Here is a 17,918-nt window from a genome sequence, read left to right on the forward strand (position 1 = left end):
GGCAGTCCCAGGTTTGTGTTCCACTTGAAAGTCCATACCCTATAGGGAGATCGACCACCTAAGCAGTTTGGGGTTTTCACCCTTCATTTGTCGTACCCATCTGAGAGGCCTGTGGGCAGTCTGACCTATGAAGTGAGAGCCAAACAGGTATGGCCTCAACTTCTTCAGGGCCCAAACCGCAGAAAAGACTTCACTCTCTATGACACTCCATTTTTGTTCCCTAGGGAGTAGTCTTTTGCTTATAAAAGCAACAGGCTGGTCGTTGTGTCCCTCATCATGTTTCTTGGCTAGGACTACAACTACCCCCAGTTCAGAGGCATGTGTTTGGACAATGAACTGCCTGTAGTAATCTGGAGCTTGTAGGACTAGAGCAGATCACATAGCGTTCTTCAGATGGTCAAAGGCCCTTTGATACCTCACTGTCCTGTGAACCTTTTTGTGGCATCTTCTTGGAGGTTAACTCTATGAGGGGGGCAACTATAGTGCCATAATCCTTCACAAATCTCCTATAGTACCCAGTCAAGCCAAGGAATGCCCTGACTTGTTTCTAGGCTGTGGGAGCTTCCCAAGCCAGAATGGTCTGAATCTTGGGTTGAGGTTGCACTTGGCCTCCACCAACCAGCTGGCCCAAGTAAACAACTTTATTCTGCCCTATCTGGCCCTTACTGACCTTGATAGTGTGGCCTGCCTTTTGTAGAGCCTCAAGGACCTTCCCTAGGTGGACCAGATAATCCTGCCATGTGGAACTGTAGACAGCTATGTCATCAAGGTAAGCAGCACTAGAAGATTCTAGTCCAGCAAGGACCTGGTTCACCAACCTCTGGAAGGAGGCAGGCACATTCTTTTATCCAAAGGACATAACAGTGAACTGATAATGCCCACTAGGAGTAGAAAATGCTGACCTCTCTTTTGCTATTGGGGTCAGGCCGATCTGCCAGTACCTTGATGTTAAATCAAAAGTACTCAGATATGTGGCTGCCCCTAGTCTGTCAATGATCTCGTCGGCTCTTGGGATTGGGTGTACATCAGTTTTTGTTACAAAATTGAGGCCCCTGTAATCCACATAAAACCTCATTTATTTCCTGTCACCCTTAGAGTAGGGTTTGGGGACTAACACTACTGGGCTATCCAAGGGGCTCCCTGGGGGTTCAATGACACCCAAATCCAACATTTCCTTGACTTTAGCTTGTATGCTCTCCCTGACATAGTCTGACTGTCTGTAAATTTTGTTTTTGACAGGGCAGTTGTCACCACTGTCTACATCATGGGTACACCAATCAGTCTTTCCAGGGGTCAGGGAGAATAACTCAGCATACTGGTTGAGTAAATGCCTGCAATCAGCCTGCTGTTTTCATATGAGGGTGTCTGACAAGACCACTCTATGCACAGAACCATCTTGTGGGTTGCTGGAGAGGAGATCAGGGAGAGGTTCACTCTCATCCTCCTGTCCCTCATCTGTGACCATGAGCACGGTCACATCAGCTCTGTCATAATAGGGTTTTAGGAGGCTGACATGGATTGTAATTCTAATTGTATTTATATAGCGCTTACTACCCCTGACGAAATGTCAAAGAGCAGACGATATGTGAGTTTGTTAGTTGGAATGACTAGAGTAATGTAGGGATAGAGGAGGGAAGAATCCAGAAGTGTTAATTGGAAGTTTATAGTAATAGGATGAGGCTTGGGATGAGTAAAGGAGAGATGGAGGAGGGAAGAGTCTGTGGAAAGGGTTAGGGAGATCATAGTAGCAGGAGGGGATTTGGATGAGTCAAGGTGAGATAAATGAGGGAGAATTTAGTAGGGTTGTTTGGGAGATCATGGCAGTAAAGTGAGGTTTGGGTGAGCTAGATGTGAAGAGGAGGGAAGAGCTTAGTCAGGGTTATTTTGGAGAAGAAAGTAGTAGAATGGGTTTGGGATGAGCAGAGTGGGGATGGAGGATATATTGATAGAGACATAGGGTGATGGGGAGACAGAGTAAAGCTTACAAGAGAGTACATTTATATTAGTTGTATTTATTATATTATTTATATATATCTTTTTATTTTTATTTTTATTCTATTTATTAATTTATGATTATTATTGTTTTAATTAATAATTTATAATGTGAATTTTATTTATAGATTTTATTTTATACAGTTTTATTTTATTTTTCTCTAGTACAGTAGGAGTATAGTAATAAATAAATAGATATGGAAATACATAGTCAGGGAATATATGTTCAAGGAATATAATAATGGAGTAGGAGAGGGTCAGAAATCGAGGACCATGCTTGTCTTTGTTATATTGATTTATTAAAGTAAAGTAGAGCTTTACAGTTTCATAATAGTTTTATTCTTGGTGTGTCTTGGCTCTTTGCCTTCTCTTTTAATCTTCAAGGTTTCTCATCTTGTTGTTCTTCTCTTGTCCAGGGCCAACTCAGGAGGAGCATGGAAAGGAAAAGGGAGAACACAGGGGTTGGTAAGTATGTTCTCTTTTTGTTAAATGTTCCCTCTCTTTCCTTTTCATTTCTTTATTTTTCTCTCTACCTTTTCCTTTCTGGTGCTGGTCTTTCTTTGTTTTCCTCTCTGCTCCCTTTCTATTTCTATGCTTTTCTTAACTTCCTGTTGTGTTTCTTCGCTTTCTCTTCTTCTCCGCTTATCTTTCTGTCTCGCTTTTGTTGTCCTGTCTTTACTATCTTTTCCTGTTCTGCTTGTTATTGTTTGTCTTCTTTAACCGTCTCCAATTCTCACAAAACTGATTTGTGTCTCTGAATTAATAAAGATAGTAACCCACTGTTTCTGTAGATTTTTTTATTAATTCCTGGCATTCTGTTGTGGGCTGCTCTATGAATATATACTAAATCTCAATCCAACTAAACACAACCGTCTGGTTAAACAAACCAAAAACAAATAAACAAAACCAATTCAGATCCTGTTCCGGTCTCTATTCTCTGTGGCCGGTTGGAGTGGTAAAATAATGAAAGGAAAAAAAAACTAAAGCGCGAGAAAACTAACGTTCCTTTTTACGCCTGCCCCCCTTCCCGTACCTGGTTTAGGCCACGCTCTCCTAGACCGTGGCTGGCTTCAGCGTTTTGCTGCTGCTGTGCCTCGCTCGTGAGGAATCTTCGTTGTCGCGGTCGGCTCATCCTTCGTCTTCGGCTCTATTGGTGACGGCGTCAGCTGTGGCGGCCCCCTCACCGTGATCTCCCGGGCTTTTAAAGAGCCCTTCCGTATGTGGCATATCCTCTTTTCGTCGTCCCCCTGAGGTTTCTTCCGGGTCAACCAATCCTGTCCCGGAAGTATTCCCGGGGCCGTCAAAATACGTGGACGTGCCCCGGGGTACCTGCAGGTTGCATCTATGGAGGACGGACGGCTACAAATGGGTATAATAATATGAGAAGAAACGTAGTATTGTATAAGAACAGACTTACTTTCAAGATTTTAATATTTGAAGTGAATTAATAAATGTACTTTTCTAACATTCATTTATCTTTCCTCAATTTTTGAATAACGAAATGCTTATGATAATAAAACATTTGATCATTGTGATATAAAAACGAAAGCAGGCATTCATACGTATCTAATGCAACAACTTATCTAGTAGCTATGCAATGACCTATGAACATGTTAAGCATAGAATAATATATACATATTTATAAAACCGTGAGTAAATATACATTTGTTAAACCGGATTAAAGAGTATGGGGGTCATTCTGACCCCCGCGGGCGGCGGAAGCCGCCCGCCTGGCGGGAACCGCCAGAAGACCGTACCGCGGTCAAAAGACCGCGGCGGTCATTCTGACTTTCCCGCTGGGCTGGCGGGTGACCGCCAAAAGGCCGCCCGCCCGCCCAGCGGGAAAGCCCCAGCAACGAGGAAGCCGGCTCCGAATGGAGCCGGCGGAGTTGCTGGTGTGCGACGGGTGCAGTTGCACCCGTCGCGATTTTCAGTGTCTGCCAAGCAGACACTGAAAATCTTAATGGGGCCCTGAAAACCGCCAGAAACAGGATGGCGGAAAGGGGGTCGGAATCCCCATGGCGGCGCTGCTTGCAGCGCCGCCGTGGAGGATTCCCTGGGGCCGCGGGAAACCGGCGGTACCGGCTGTACCACCGCGGTCAGAATGGCCCCAGAAGCACCGCCAGTCCATGACCGCCAGGGTCAGAATGACCCCCTATGTGTATAATGTATTATTATGAAATAGAAACTATATATATTTCTTAAAGAACTATGCATATCTAGAATATACACATAATCAGATTAAAAATATTTATCAACACAGGCATATGCAGTCCATTGCTGTTTCAATATGGTGGCTATGAAGGAAAGAGCCAACTCCTGAGTAGTCTTCTAAAGGCAAGATTGTTATCTGTGAATCCTACATTTGGGGGAATGAATTCCATAGTTTGGCTGCTTGAACGGAGAAGGGTGTACCACCTATTGTCTTTTTCTTGTATGGTGGTGTCCTAAGGCGGGGTGCCAATCTTGAGTGGAGCTTTCTTTGTTGAATGTATTTGGTTATTTTGTTTCTAATGAAAAGCGGTCCTGTTCCATGTATAGCTTTGTGGGTGATACAAACCAGCTTGAAGGTGGATCTTCTGGCAACGGGTAACCAGTGTAGTGCTCTCAAGGCAGGGGAGATGTGGGCTTGTGGCTTTACATGTAATAGTAGCCTGGCAGCTGAGATCGGAATACTTTGTAGTTTTTTCATAATAGATAGAGATAATCCATGGTAGAGGCCATTGGCATAATCCAGTTGGGATAGTACAAGAGAGATAGTAGCTTGCACCTTGTGTGGGTGTGGAAATCCGAGGTGGGGGAAGATGCATCGTAAAGTCTTCAAGGTGATGAAGCTTGTTTGTGCTAATTTGTCCACTTGGGCATTCATAGTTAACTTGGAGTCTATGGTAATTCCAAGGTTTTCAACTTCCTTGGATAGTTGAGGAGGTGGTCCGAGATCATCAGGCCAGGGGCACAGTGGGTCATAATTTTTCCAGTCACCACATGTGAGTATTTCCATTTTGGAAGCATTTAGTTTGAGATGGCTCCAAGTCATCCACTGATCAACGGCCCTGAGGCAACTGAATATTTGTGAGTTTTCCATGGCTTTGGGGCATTCCAATTTAAGTAAAATTGTGTGTCATCTGCAAAGTTGTAGCATGTGAGTTGAAAATCACTGATCAATTCTGGTAATGGCATGATGTAGATGTTGAAAAGCATAGGTGAGATGCTTAATCCCTGGGGGATCTTGGTTTGCCAGCTTTACCTTTCAAGGGCCCAGGAACTGGACAGGGCACCACTTGGCAGGGCAGGAGTCTCAGCAGAGAGTCCAGGTGCTGGCAGGGGAAGTCTTTGATGGCCCTGAGACTTCAACAACAGGAGGCAAGCTCACTTCAAGCCCTTTGAGAGTCTTCTCAAGCAGGACTGCACAACAAAGTCCAGTCTTTGTCCCCTTGCACAGGCAGAAGCAGCAACTGCAGGATAGCTCCACAAGGCACAGTCACAAGCAGGGCAGCACCTCCCCTCAGCTCTTCTCCAGACAGAGGTTCCTCTTGATGTCCAGAGGTGATCTCATTTTTCAGGGGTTTGGGTGCTCTTCTTATACCCATTTTGGCCTTTGAAGTAGGCTTACTTCAAGGGAAAGTCTCTCTTGTTTGTGAGATCCTGCCTTGTCCAGGCCAGGCCCCAGACACACATCAGGGGGCTGGAGACTGTTTCAGGTGAGGGCAGGCACAGCCCTTTCAGGTGTAAGTGACCACTCCTCCCCTCCCCTCCAGCATGGATGGCCCATCAGGATATGCAGGCTACACCCCAGCTCCATTTGTGTCACTGTCTAGAGGAGAGGTTCAAACAGCCCAACTGTCAAACTGACCCAGACAGGGAATCCATAAACAGACAGACTCACATAATGGTTTAAGCAAGAAAATACCTACTTTCTAAAAGTGCAAAAACAACAGGTGATAGACGGAATGCAGAACATATCTAACATTAACCCTTAGTCACAGATCTGGGTTTGATCCATCAGTTTTTTTTGCTTGCCATGCCATTCCAGTTTAGACTGAGCCATATGCAAATCAGTCTTGACCCTGTCCCCTATGGGAACAGTCCAGCCCGAACTGCCAGGCCTTCCCTGGACCAGAAACAAGCATCCTGGGACCGGTTTCAGGGTATCACCCTTCATCAGCCAGGCTAGCTTGAATCTGGTGGCATAGCAAGCAGGGGACCCACGTCTGGGCATACCCTTCCCACTTCGGGCGACAAATGCAAAAACAACAGATGATGGACAGAATGCAGAGCAAATCAAACATTCACCCCCAGTCACAGATCTGGGTTTAATCCATCAGTTTTTTTGCTTGCCATGCCCTTCCAGTTTAGACTCAGCCATATGCAAATCAGTCTTGACCCTGTTCTCCATAGGAACAGTCCAGCCCAAACTGCTAGGCCAGGTCTTCCCTGGACGAGAAACGAGCATCCTGGGACCGGTTTCGGGGTATCACCCTTCATCAGCCAGGCTAGGTTGAATCTGGTGGGATAGCAAGCATAGGTCCCACGTCTGGGCATACCCTTCCCACCTGGGGTGACAAATGCAAAAACAACAGATGATGGACGGAATGCAAAACAAATCAAACATTCACCCCCAGTCACAGATCTGGGTTTAGTCCATCAGTTTTGTTGCTTGCCATGCCCTTCAGTCTTGACCACGTTCCCCATGGGCACAGTCCAGCCTGAACTGCCAGGCCAGGTCTTCCCTGGACCAGAAACAAGCATCCTGGGACCGGTTTCAGGGAATCACCCTTCACCAGCCAGGCTATCTTGAATCTGGTGGCATAGCAAGCACGGGACCCACATCTGGGCATACCCTTCCCACTTGGGGCGACAAATGCAAAAACAACAGATGATGGACGGAATGCAGAACAAATCAAACATTCACCCCCAGTCACAGATCTGGGTTTAATTCATCAGTTTTTTTGCTTGCCATGCAATGCCATTCCAGTTTAGACTCAGCCATGAGCAAAAAAATGATGGATTAAACCCAGATCTTTGTGAATGGGGGTGAATGTTTGATTTGCTCTGCATTCCGTCCATCATCTGTTAGTTTTGCATTTGTCGCCCCAAGTGGGAAGGATATGCCCAGATGTGGGTCCCATGCTCCCTGCGCCACTGGATTCAAGCTAGCCTAGCTGATGAAGGGTGATACCCTGAAACAGGTCCTAGGATGCTTGCTACCAGTCCAGGGAGGACCTGGCTTGGCAGTTCGGGTTGGACTGTTGCCATGAGGAACAGGATCAAGACTGATTTGTAAATGGCTGGGTCCAACCTGGGGTGGTGTGGTGAGCAGCCCTGGCACACAGATAAGTCCCTTGCAACTGGCACCCCTGGTATCAAGGGCCCTGCGGCCAGGGAAGGACTCGAAGGGCTGCAGCATGTATCATGCCACCCTGGGTACCCCTCCCTCAGCACATGCACGCTGCCTCACAGCTTGTGTGTGCTGGTGGGGAGGAAATGACTAAGTCAACATGGCACTCCCCTCAGAGACCCAGGCCCTCAACCTACTGCCTGTGGCATAGGTAAGTCACCCCTCTAGCAGGCCTTACAGCCCTAAGGCAGGGTGCACTATACCACAGGTGAGGGCATAGTTGCATGAGCACTATGCCCATACAGTGTCTAAGCCAAACCTTAGACATTGTAAGTACAGGGTAGCCATAAAGAGTATATGGTCTGGGAGTTTGTCAAACACGAACTCCACAGTTCCATAATGGCTACACTGAAATCTGGGAAGTTTGGTATCAAACTTCTTAGCACAATAAATCCACACTGATGCCAGTGTGCACTTTATTGTAAAAATATACCCAGGGGGCATCTTAGAGATGCCCCCTGAATACCAGTCCGACTCCTAGTGCTAAGATGACCAGTTTCTGACAGCCTGCCACAACCAGACAAGCTTCTGGCCACATGGGGAGAGTGCCTTTCTCACTCTGTGGCTAGTAACAAAGCCTGTACTGGGTGGAGGTGCTTCTCACCTCCCCCTGCAGGAACTGTAACACCTGGCGGCTGGCCTTTTGTTACAGCACCCCAGGTCTCCACTGACCCTTAAGATGTCTCAGTAGATGGAGTGATCTGTTCAGACACACTCTCTGGCCAACAGCAATCTGACTGCAGGCAAGTCCTCCAGCAGTTTTCTTTGACCCCTGGCCAGACACACCTGTGTACCCATGATGTGGACACAGGAGACAGCATGCCTGTCAAGAATAAAATATTCAGACAGTCTGACCAAGTCAAGGAAAGCATCAAAGTGGATGTCCATAAGATGCTGCGGGTGGAAGTGATTGAGCACTCTTGACAGTCCCTGGGCTAGCCCAGTGGTCTTAGTCCCCAAACCTCACACAAAAGAGGGCAAGAGAGAGATGAGGTTTTGTGTGGATTACAGAGGGCTCAACTCTGTCACTGTAGGAAGTTGGCTCTGTATGCACTATTTCAAAGTAACAAATAGTGTGCACAGAGTCCAAGGGTTCTCCTTAGAGGTAAGATAGTGGCAAAAAGAGATAATTCTAATGCTCTATTTTGTGGTAGTGTGGTCGAGCAGTAGGCTTATCAGAGGGTAGTGTTAAGCATTTGTTGTACACTCACAATAGCACGTACAGTTTTGACAAAAATGGCAATAAGCTATTTCAAAAAGTGGACACTGCAAAAATCAACAGTTCCTGGGGGAGGTAAGTAAATGTTAAATTCACAGGTAAGTAGAACGCTTACAGGGTTCAAAGTTGGGTCCAAGGTAGCCCACCGTTGGGGGTTCAAGGCAACCCCAAAGTTACCACACCAGCAGCTCAGGGCCGGTCAGGTGCAGAGGTCAAAGTCGTGCCCAAAACACATAGGCTTCAATGGAACCAGAGGTGCCCTGGTTCCAGTCTGCCAGCAGGTAAGTACCCGCGTCCTTGGAGGGCAGACCAGGGGGGTTTTGTAGGGCACCGGGGGGGACACAAGTCAGCACAAAAAGTACACCCTCAGCGGCACGGGGCGGCCGGGTGCAGTGTGCAAACAGGCGTCGGGTTTGCAATGTAGTTCAATGGGAGACCCAGGGGTCTCTTCAGCGATGCAGGCAGGCAAGGGGGGGGCTCCTCGGGGTAGCCACCACCTGGGCAATGGAGAGGGCCACCTGGGGGTCGCTCCTGTTCTGGAGGTCGGATCCTTCAGGTCCTGGGGGCTGCGGGTGCAGTGTCCTTACCAGGAGTCGGGTTCTTAGAAGCAGGCAGTCGCGGTCAGGGGGAGCCTCTGGATTCCCTCTGCAGGCGTCGCTGTGGGGGCTCAGGGGGGTCAACTCTGGCTACTCACGGGCTCGCAGTCGCCGGGGAGTCCTCCCTGGGGTGTTGTTTCTCCACAAGTCGAGCCGGGGGCGTCGGGGGCGTCGGGTGCAAAGTGCAAAGTCTCACGCTTCCGGCGGGAAACGTGTGTTCTTTCAAAGTTGCTTCTTTGTTGCAAAGATGCTTCTTCCTTGGAGCAGAGCCGCTGTCCTCGGAGTTCTTGGTCCTTTTAGATGCAGGGTAGTCCTCTGAGGCTTCAGAGGTCGTTGGACCCTGTGGAACGCGTCGCTGGAGCAGTTCTTTTGAAGTGGGGAGACAGGCCAGTAGAGCTGGGGCCAAAGCAGTTGGTGTCTCCGTCTTCTCTGCAGGTTTTTCAGCTCAGCAGTCCTTCTTTGTCTTAGGTTGCAGGAATCTAGTTTCCTAGGTTCTGGGGAGCCCCTAAATACTGAATGTAGGGGTGTGTTTAGGTCTGGGAGGGCAGTAGCCAATGGCTACTGTCCTTGAGGGTGGCTACACCCTCTTTGTGCCTCCTCCCTGAGGGGAGGGGGGCACATCCCTAATCCTATTGGAGGAATCCTCCAAAATCAGGATGGAGGATTTCTAAAGGCAGGGGTCACCTCAGCTCAGGACACCTTACGGGCTGTCCTGACTGGTGGGTGACTCCTCCTTGTTTTTCTCATTATCTCTCCTGGACTTTGAGGCTCACTGATAGGTGTTACAGTTCCTGCAGGGGGGAGGTGTGAAGCACCTCCACCCAGAGCAGGCTTTCATTTCTGTCCTCAGAGAGCACAAAGTCCCTCGCCACATGGGGTCAGAAACTCGTCTCTCAGCAGCAGGCTGGCACAGACCAGTCAGTCCTGCACTGAACAATTGGGTAAAATACAGGGGGCATCTCTAAGATTCCCTCTGTGTGCATTTTGTAAATAAATCCAACACTGGCATCAGTGTGGGTTTATTATTCTGAGTCCCTGTTGGATGCGTCGCTGTTGCAGTTTTCGTCGAAGTAGGGAGACAGGCCGGTGGGGCTGGGGCCAAATCAGTTGTCGTCTCCGTCTTCACTGCAGGGCTTCAGGTCAGCAGTCCTTCTTCTTCTTTAGATTGCAGGAATCTGTCTTCCTTGGTTCTGGGGGGCCCTAAATACTGAATTTAGGGGGGTGTTTAGGTCTGGGAGGGCAGTAGCCAATGGCTACTGTCCTGGAGGGTGGCTACACCCTCTTTGTGCCTCCTCCCTGTTGGGAGGGGGGCACATCCCTTATCCTATTGGGGGAATCCTCCAAAACTAAGATGGAGGATTTCTAAAGGCAGGGGTCAGCTCAGCTCAGGACACCTTAGGGGCTGTCCTGACTGGTGGGTGACTCCTCCTTGTTTGTCTAATTATCTCCTCCAGCCTTGCCGCCAAAAGTGGGGGCAGTTGCCGGAGGGGCGGGCATCTCCACTAGCTGGGATGCCCTGTGGCACTGTAACAAAGGGGGTGAGCCTTAGAGGCTCACCGCCAGGTGTTACAGTTCCTGCAGGGGAAGGTGAGAAGCACCTCCACCCAGTAGAGGCTTTGTTCCTGGCCACAGAGTGACAAAGGCACTCTCCCCATGTGGCCAGCAACATGTCTGGTGTGTGGCAGGCTGGCAAAACTAGTCAGCCCACACTGGAAGTCGGGTATGTTTTCAGGGGGCATCTCTAAGACGCCCTCTGGGTGTATTTTACAATACATTGTACACTGGCATAAGTGTGCATTTATTGTGCTGAGGAATATGTGACAGAACAACTATAGCCTAAACCACTACTGCTAAACAACTAAAAAGTCTCTACAACTAAGTACTGAACAACTACTGTCTGAACAACTACTGTGTCTGAATCACAATTGCCTGAACAACTAATATATATATATATTCTAAACAACTAATAAACCATAAAAACCTAAAGGAAAACCTTACCTTAAAATTAGTTGTTCAGGCAATTGTTATTCAGGCACAATTGTTGTTTAGACAGTAGTTGTTCAGTACTTAGTTGTAGAGACTTTTTAGTTGTTTAGCAGTAGTGGTTCAGGCAAGTAGTGGTTTAGACCTAGTTGTTCAGGATGTTTCCCGTGCTGAGAAGTTTGATACCAAACTTCCCAGTTTTCAGTGTAGCCATTATGGTGCTGTGGAGTTCGTTTTTGACAGACTCCCAGACCATATACTCTTATGGCTACCCTTCACTTACAGTGTCCATGGTTTTGCTTAGACACTGTAGGGGCATAGTGCTCATGCACCTATGCCCTCACCTGTGGTATAGTGCACCCTGCCTTAGGGCTGTAAGGCCTGCTAGAGGGGTGACTTACCTATGCCACAGGCAGTGTGAGGTTGGCATGGCACCCCGAGGGGAGTGCCATGTCGACTTAGTCATTTTCTCCACACCAGCACACACAAGCTGGCAAGCAGTGTGTCTGTGCTGAGTGAGGGGTCCCTAGGGTGGCATAAGACAAGCTGCAGCCCTTAGAGACCTTCCCTGGCATCAGGGCCCTTGGTACCAGGGGTACCAGTTACAAGGGACTTACCTGGGTGCCAGGGTTGTGCCAATTGTGGAGACAATGGTACATTTTAGGTGAAAGAACACTGGTGCTGGGGCCTGGTTAGCAGGGTCCCAGCACACTTCTCAGTCAAGCCAGCATCAGTATCAGGCAAAAAGTGGGGGTTAATTGCAACTGGGAACCATTTCCTTACACGTCTTGGAAGGTGCGTCAACATTTTGGAAATTGTGCGTGGATTTTCAGTCTTGGTCTGCCAGCTTTACCTTTCAAGGGCCCAGGAACTGGATAGGGCACCACTTGGCAGGGCAGGAGTCTCAGTAGAGAGTCCAGGTGCTGGCAGGGGAAGTCTTTGATGGCCCTGAGATTTCAACAACAGGAGGCTCAGGGCAAGCCCTAGGAGATTTCAACACAAGCAGGACTGCACAACAAAGTCCAGTCTTTGTCCCCTTGCACAGACAGAAGCAGCAACTGCAGGATAGCTCCACAAGGCACAGTCACAAGCAGGGCAGCACTTCTCCTCATCTCTTCTCCAGACAGAGGTTCCGCTTGATGTCCAGAGGTGATCTCATTTTTCAGGGGTTTGGGTGCTCTTCTTATACCCATTTTGGCCTTTAAACTAGGCCTACTTCAAAGAAAAGTCTCTCTTGTTTGTGAGATCCTGCCTTGCCCAGGCCAGACCTGTAGGAGGCTGGCCTGGTTTGTAGTGGGTACCCTGGGTACTTACACCTTATACCAGGTCCAGTTATCCCTTATTAGTGAATTAGTAGTGGTCTAGCAGCTTAGGCTGATAGAGGTAGCTATAGCAGAGCAGCTTAGGCTGAACTAGGAGACATGCAACGCTCATGCAATACCATTTATAGTTACACAGTGCTTATACACAAGTAAAGACAATACTCCTTCTGGAGGTAAGTATTATACACAATATATACACTAGACACCAAAATAAGGTAAGTAATTAGACATAGGATAGTGCAAACAATAGGAAATACTACAGAATGCAATGGGAGAAAATAGGTCTAGGGGCAACACAAACCATATACTAAGAAAGTGAAATGCGAATCATGAATTCCCCCCTAGACAAGTGTAGTGTGTGCAGAATCACTGGGAGGGTAAGAATACAGTACAAGTAAGTAAATTACCCCACCCCAGAGCCCAGAAAAGCAGGAGTAAAGTACTGTAAGTTTCCTTAGGATACACTACACCTCGTGATATGGATTATTGCAGTAACCAACCAAGTCTGCAAACAACAACTGCTGGATTCCTCGACCTGAAGACCTGCAAAAGAAGGGTACCAAGTCCAGAAGTCGAAAGAAGTTCCAGGAAGGACAGGAGCTCCTGCCAACCCAGAAGAGGGTGCAAAAGAAGAGTCCCCAGTTGGACGAAGATTGCAGAAATGCACCCTAGGAAGATGCCAGCGGGTTCCTGCATGATGCAAACAATGTCGTACGACATGAAGATGGGTGCAGACATGATTTCGTGTTGGAAGTTGCCAACAAGGCTTGGTTACGAAAAAGTTGCATGTTACGTCAAAATGGCGCTGGCTGGACCCAGGAGGGACCTGGGGGCCTCAACTCTGTGTAAGGAGGAAGAGGGGGCTCTCAGCACTTCAGAGAGCCCTCAGAGCACCAGTTAGCATCCACGGAAGTCCCAGGACACGGGGACAAAGGAGGTGCAAAACGCGGTTGGTGCAGCACAACAAAGAAGAGTCCCACGCCACGGAGGTCAACTCAGCGAGTTGAGCATCGCAGGATAGAGTGCTGGGACCTGGGCCAGGCTGTGCACAAAGGAATTTTGCAAATAGTGCACAGAGGCCTCAGGAGGTGAAGAAGATGCGGTGCACAGGGGTACTGTCGCTCTCAGGGAAGGCAAGGTCTTACCTCTTCCAAATTGCATCAGCAGCACCTCAGGACAGTCTGTGTCGACGGGGTACACCCTCTGTGTTTCTAGGAGCAAGCTCGTTGCTGTGAGGAGTCCAGGAGTACCAGTCGTCGTCTTGGAAGGTGCCTGCGTGAGCAGGGGAGTGACTCCGTCATTCCACAGGAGATTTGTTTGGTCCTTCTGGTGCAGGATGAGGACAGGGAGTCCTCAGAGCGTGCACACCATAGAAACTGTTGCTGGCTGGAGCTGAAGTTGCAGAAGAAAAGTATCCTGTGTGGATACTTTGTTGCTGTTACAGCGGTTCCTGGAGCAGGCTGCGGTTGATCCGAGGTCAGAGAATGGAGTAGTAGTTGCAGAGGATTCAAGCTGGAAACTTGCAAGTAGAATCGGTAGAGAACCCACAGGAGGGACCCTAAATAGCCCTGAGAGGGGGATTGACGACCTTAAAAGGTATGCATCTATCAGGAGGGGTCTCTGACGTCACCTGCTAGCACTGGCCACTCAGAGCTGTCCAGAGTGCCCCCACACCTAGCGAAGCAAGATGGCTGAAGTCTGGGACACACTGGAGGAGCTCTGGGCACCACCCGTAGGGTGGTGATGTACAGGGGAGTGGTCACCCCCCTTTCCTTTGTCCAGTTCCGTGCCAGAGCAGGGGACAAGGGGTCCCTGAACCGGTGTAGACTGGCCTATGCAAGGAGGGCACCATCTGTGCCCTTCAAAGCATTTCCAGAGGCTGGGGGAGGCTACCCCTCCCCAGCCTGTAACACCTAATTCCAAAGGGAGAGGGTGTAACACCCTGATCTAGGAGGAAATGCTTTGTTCTGCCTTCCTGGGACAGAGTTGCTCATACCCCAGGAGGGCAGAAACCTGTCTGAGGGTTGGCAGCAGCGGTAGCTGCAGTGCAAGCCTCAGAGAGCTGGTTTGGCAGTACTGGGGGGCCATAGTGGAGCCCCCAGGATGCATGGAATTGGCTCCCTAATACCAGATTTGGCATGTGGGGACAATTCCATGATCCTAGGCATGTTACATGGCCATATTCGGAGTTACCATTGTGAAGCTACATATAGTTATTGACCTATATGTAGTGCACACGTGTAATGGTGTCCTCGCACTCAGAAAGTCCAGAGAAATGGCCCTGAACTATGTGGGGGCACACCTTTGCTAGTGCCAGGGTGCCCTCACACTTAGTAACTTTGCACCTAACCTGCAGCAAGTGAAGGCTAGACATATAGGTGACTTATAAGTTACTTAAGAGCGGTGAAAATGGCTGTGAAATAGAGTGTGCACTATTTCACGCAGCCTGCAATGGCAGGCCTGTGGAAGGGTTTGTCTGAGCTCCTTATGGGTGGCAAAAGATATGCTGCAGCCCATAAGGATCTCCTGGAACCCCAATACCCTGGATACCATGTACTAGGGACTTCTAAGGGGGGTCCAGTATGCCAATTGAAATTTGTAAATTAAGTCACTAGCTATAGTTACAAATTTAAAAGAAGAGAGAGCATAAGCACTGAGGTTCTGATTAGCAGAGCCTCAGTGACACAGTCAAGCACAATACACACACATTAGGCCACAAACTATGAGCACTGGGGTCCTGACCAGCAGGATCCCAGTAAGACAGGCAAAAACATACAGACATATAGGTAAAAATGGCGATAGCATGCCAAGAAAGATGGCACTTTCCTACAAGGACCCAGACAAACACCACTGAGTTGGAGACTGCATTGTGTGAGGGCAGGCACAGCCCTTTCAGGTGTAAGTGACCACTCCTCCCCTTACTCCTAGCACAGATGGCCCATCAGGATATGCAGGCTACACCCCAGCTCCCTTTGTGTCACTGTCTAGAGGACGGTGCAAACAGCCCAACTATCAAACTGACCCAGACAGGCAATCCACAAAGGCAGAGTCACAGAATGGTTTAAGCAAGAAAATGCTCACTTTCTAAAAGTGGCATTTTCAAACACACAATCTCAAAACCAGCTTTACTAAAAGATGTATTTTTAAATTGTGAGTTCAGAGACCCTAAACTCCACATGTCCACCTGCTCCCAAAGTGAATCTACGCTTTAATCATATTTAAAGGCAGCCCCCATGTTAACCTATGAGAGAGATAGGCCTTGCAACAGTGAAAGACAAATTTGGCGATATTTCACTGTCAGGACATATAAAACACACCAGTATATGTCCTACCTTAAACATACACTGCACCCTACCCATGGGGCTACCTAGGGCCTACCTTAGGGGTGTCTTACGTGTAAAAAAAGGGAAGGTTTAGGCCTGGCACGTGGATACACTTGCCAAGTCGAATTGACAGTTTAAAACTGCACAGACAGACACTGCAGTGGCAGGTGTGAGCCATGATTACAGGGCTACTAATGTGGGTGGCACAACCAGTGCTGCAGGCCCACTAGTAGCATTTGATTTACAGGCCCTGGGCACATCTAGTGCACTTTACCAGGGACTTAGCTGTAAATCAAATATGCCGATCATGGAAAGCCAATTACACATACATTGTACATGGGAGCACTTGCACTTTAGATTGGATAGCAGTGGCAAAGTGCCCAGAGTAACAAAAAACGCAAAAACTGAGTCCAGCCACATCCACAACCTGGGAAACAGAGGCAGAAAGTTAGGGGAGACCACGCCAAGGATGGCAAGTTTAACAGTATCATACTTCCATTTACCTCCCCCTGTCTGACCGGTCTGTGACCTTCATATCGACCTTGGGTAATAGTGCCTTCCCCCTTGGAAACTGTCCTGAAATGCCATAAAGAGTTGTCTCTTCGGTTCCTTCCGCTCCTGGGGACACCCGGCCCTGTGTGGCAGCAAAGGCCAAGTCTATTTCTAGTACCCGGATCAGTCAATCAGTCTCACCTATATCCCTTCCCCACAGCCTGCTGGCCAGCTGCCTGCATGCCCATTCCAAGTCCCTGGGCATGACACTGGAGCGCACAAGGAGTTGCCCGGCTACTGCCATGGCACTGCGATCACTGCAGGAATCTGATAAGGGTGTTCAGTCTTGGAACTCCTCCCTAATCCTCTAACCATCTCTGACACACAGACACAATAGGGAGCTGGGAAATGTGGGGCCCCTTCTTGATCCAACGATTCAAGGTGAGTCATGGACACAACTCCTGATTAGTTTCAGTTTGATCTTCGATAGATTACGTAATAGTTTAATCGTATTCACAAGATTGACCCCAGGAAGAAAATGCCATTAATCCACCTCTAAATGCCCCTGCTGGCTCTGGTAAGGACGCTTGCCTTGTAACCAGGGCATCCTTTCTGCTGTCCATGCTTTCTGCCGCTGTTCATGGTCTCCCTGCCTGGGAGTAAGATGGCAAAGCTGTCAGGGACAGTGGTAGCCTGGTGCCACATAAGGTGGTGCACAGAACAGCACTGACTGGGGAGAGAAGGGCGAAGTGAAATGAGCTGACATCATCTCTCCAAGTCTCACCTACCTCCTGGACTGAGAAGGAGTCAGGCTTGGCCAATGGGCAGGAGGAGATGTGAGGAGCGGGACATGCCTAAAGGGGTTCCTGCTCTTGTGTAGGACATGTTCCATTCCTGGACCTGACTCCAGCCAAGATTACTCATCCTCTTCCAGGGGTAAATGTTTGCTTGACCTGGTGCCATCACATTTCCAGAGATTATTTCCCCAGCGACGATACTGGGGGAGATGCTTGGCACTGTCACTGACAGGGGAGGCGTTTGTCACTGTGCTGGGTGTTGAAAGATAACTACTTACCCCAAAACTTTTCTTCTAAAAAAATGATAAACGAATGTCTTGTGGTGAGATGGGGTCTCCATAGCTATGTACACCCGCCAGCTGGTGATTCAGCCATCCTGGGACTCTTGTCGCACAGAGTTAGACCTGAAGTGGATGCTCGCTTCACTAACAGGACATGCAGGACGGATGTGCATCAGCTGATGTGAACGGTCTGTGTACACTTCCCGTGGCTTGAATCCAGAATGGCCCTCGGCTGCCAGAGGAACAACCAGCCAGACTATGTGTAACAGAATGGAAGGGCGCGCAAGAAACAGCTCCCAGTCCACAGCTCTGAGTAGAGGAAGGGGTAGTAGGGACCGTGTGCACATGCAGTCGGGAAGGGAGCACGTCCGCAAATAAGCTGTGAGCATCTTTCAGGAGGTGTCTTCTGTCCCTGCACTAAGTAGCAGGGACTCACATGCTGCGAACGACAAAGACTTAGGAAGTATGAGCACACGGCATGCAGAAGAAAATGAGTCACTTGCTTGAAACTACCA

At 48.7% G+C, this 17,918-nt stretch overlaps 1 long non-coding RNA gene across 1 annotated transcript; it reads right to left on the minus strand.

Annotated features, from left to right (window-relative positions):
• Positions 1-2,269: 2,269 nt before the first annotated feature.
• On the minus strand, positions 2,270-17,530 carry LOC138267877 (uncharacterized). The gene is made up of 3 exons (XR_011199888.1): positions 17,401-17,530; positions 3,026-3,351; positions 2,270-2,414 (listed from the first exon to the last, which is right to left on the minus strand). It is a non-coding gene; the product is annotated as an uncharacterized lncRNA (long non-coding RNA).
• Positions 17,531-17,918: the final 388 nt, after the last annotated feature.

This window comes from Pleurodeles waltl, chromosome 12, assembly GCF_031143425.1.
Source record: "Pleurodeles waltl isolate 20211129_DDA chromosome 12, aPleWal1.hap1.20221129, whole genome shotgun sequence".
In the NCBI taxonomy this organism is placed as follows: Eukaryota; Metazoa; Chordata; class Amphibia; order Caudata; family Salamandridae; genus Pleurodeles; species Pleurodeles waltl.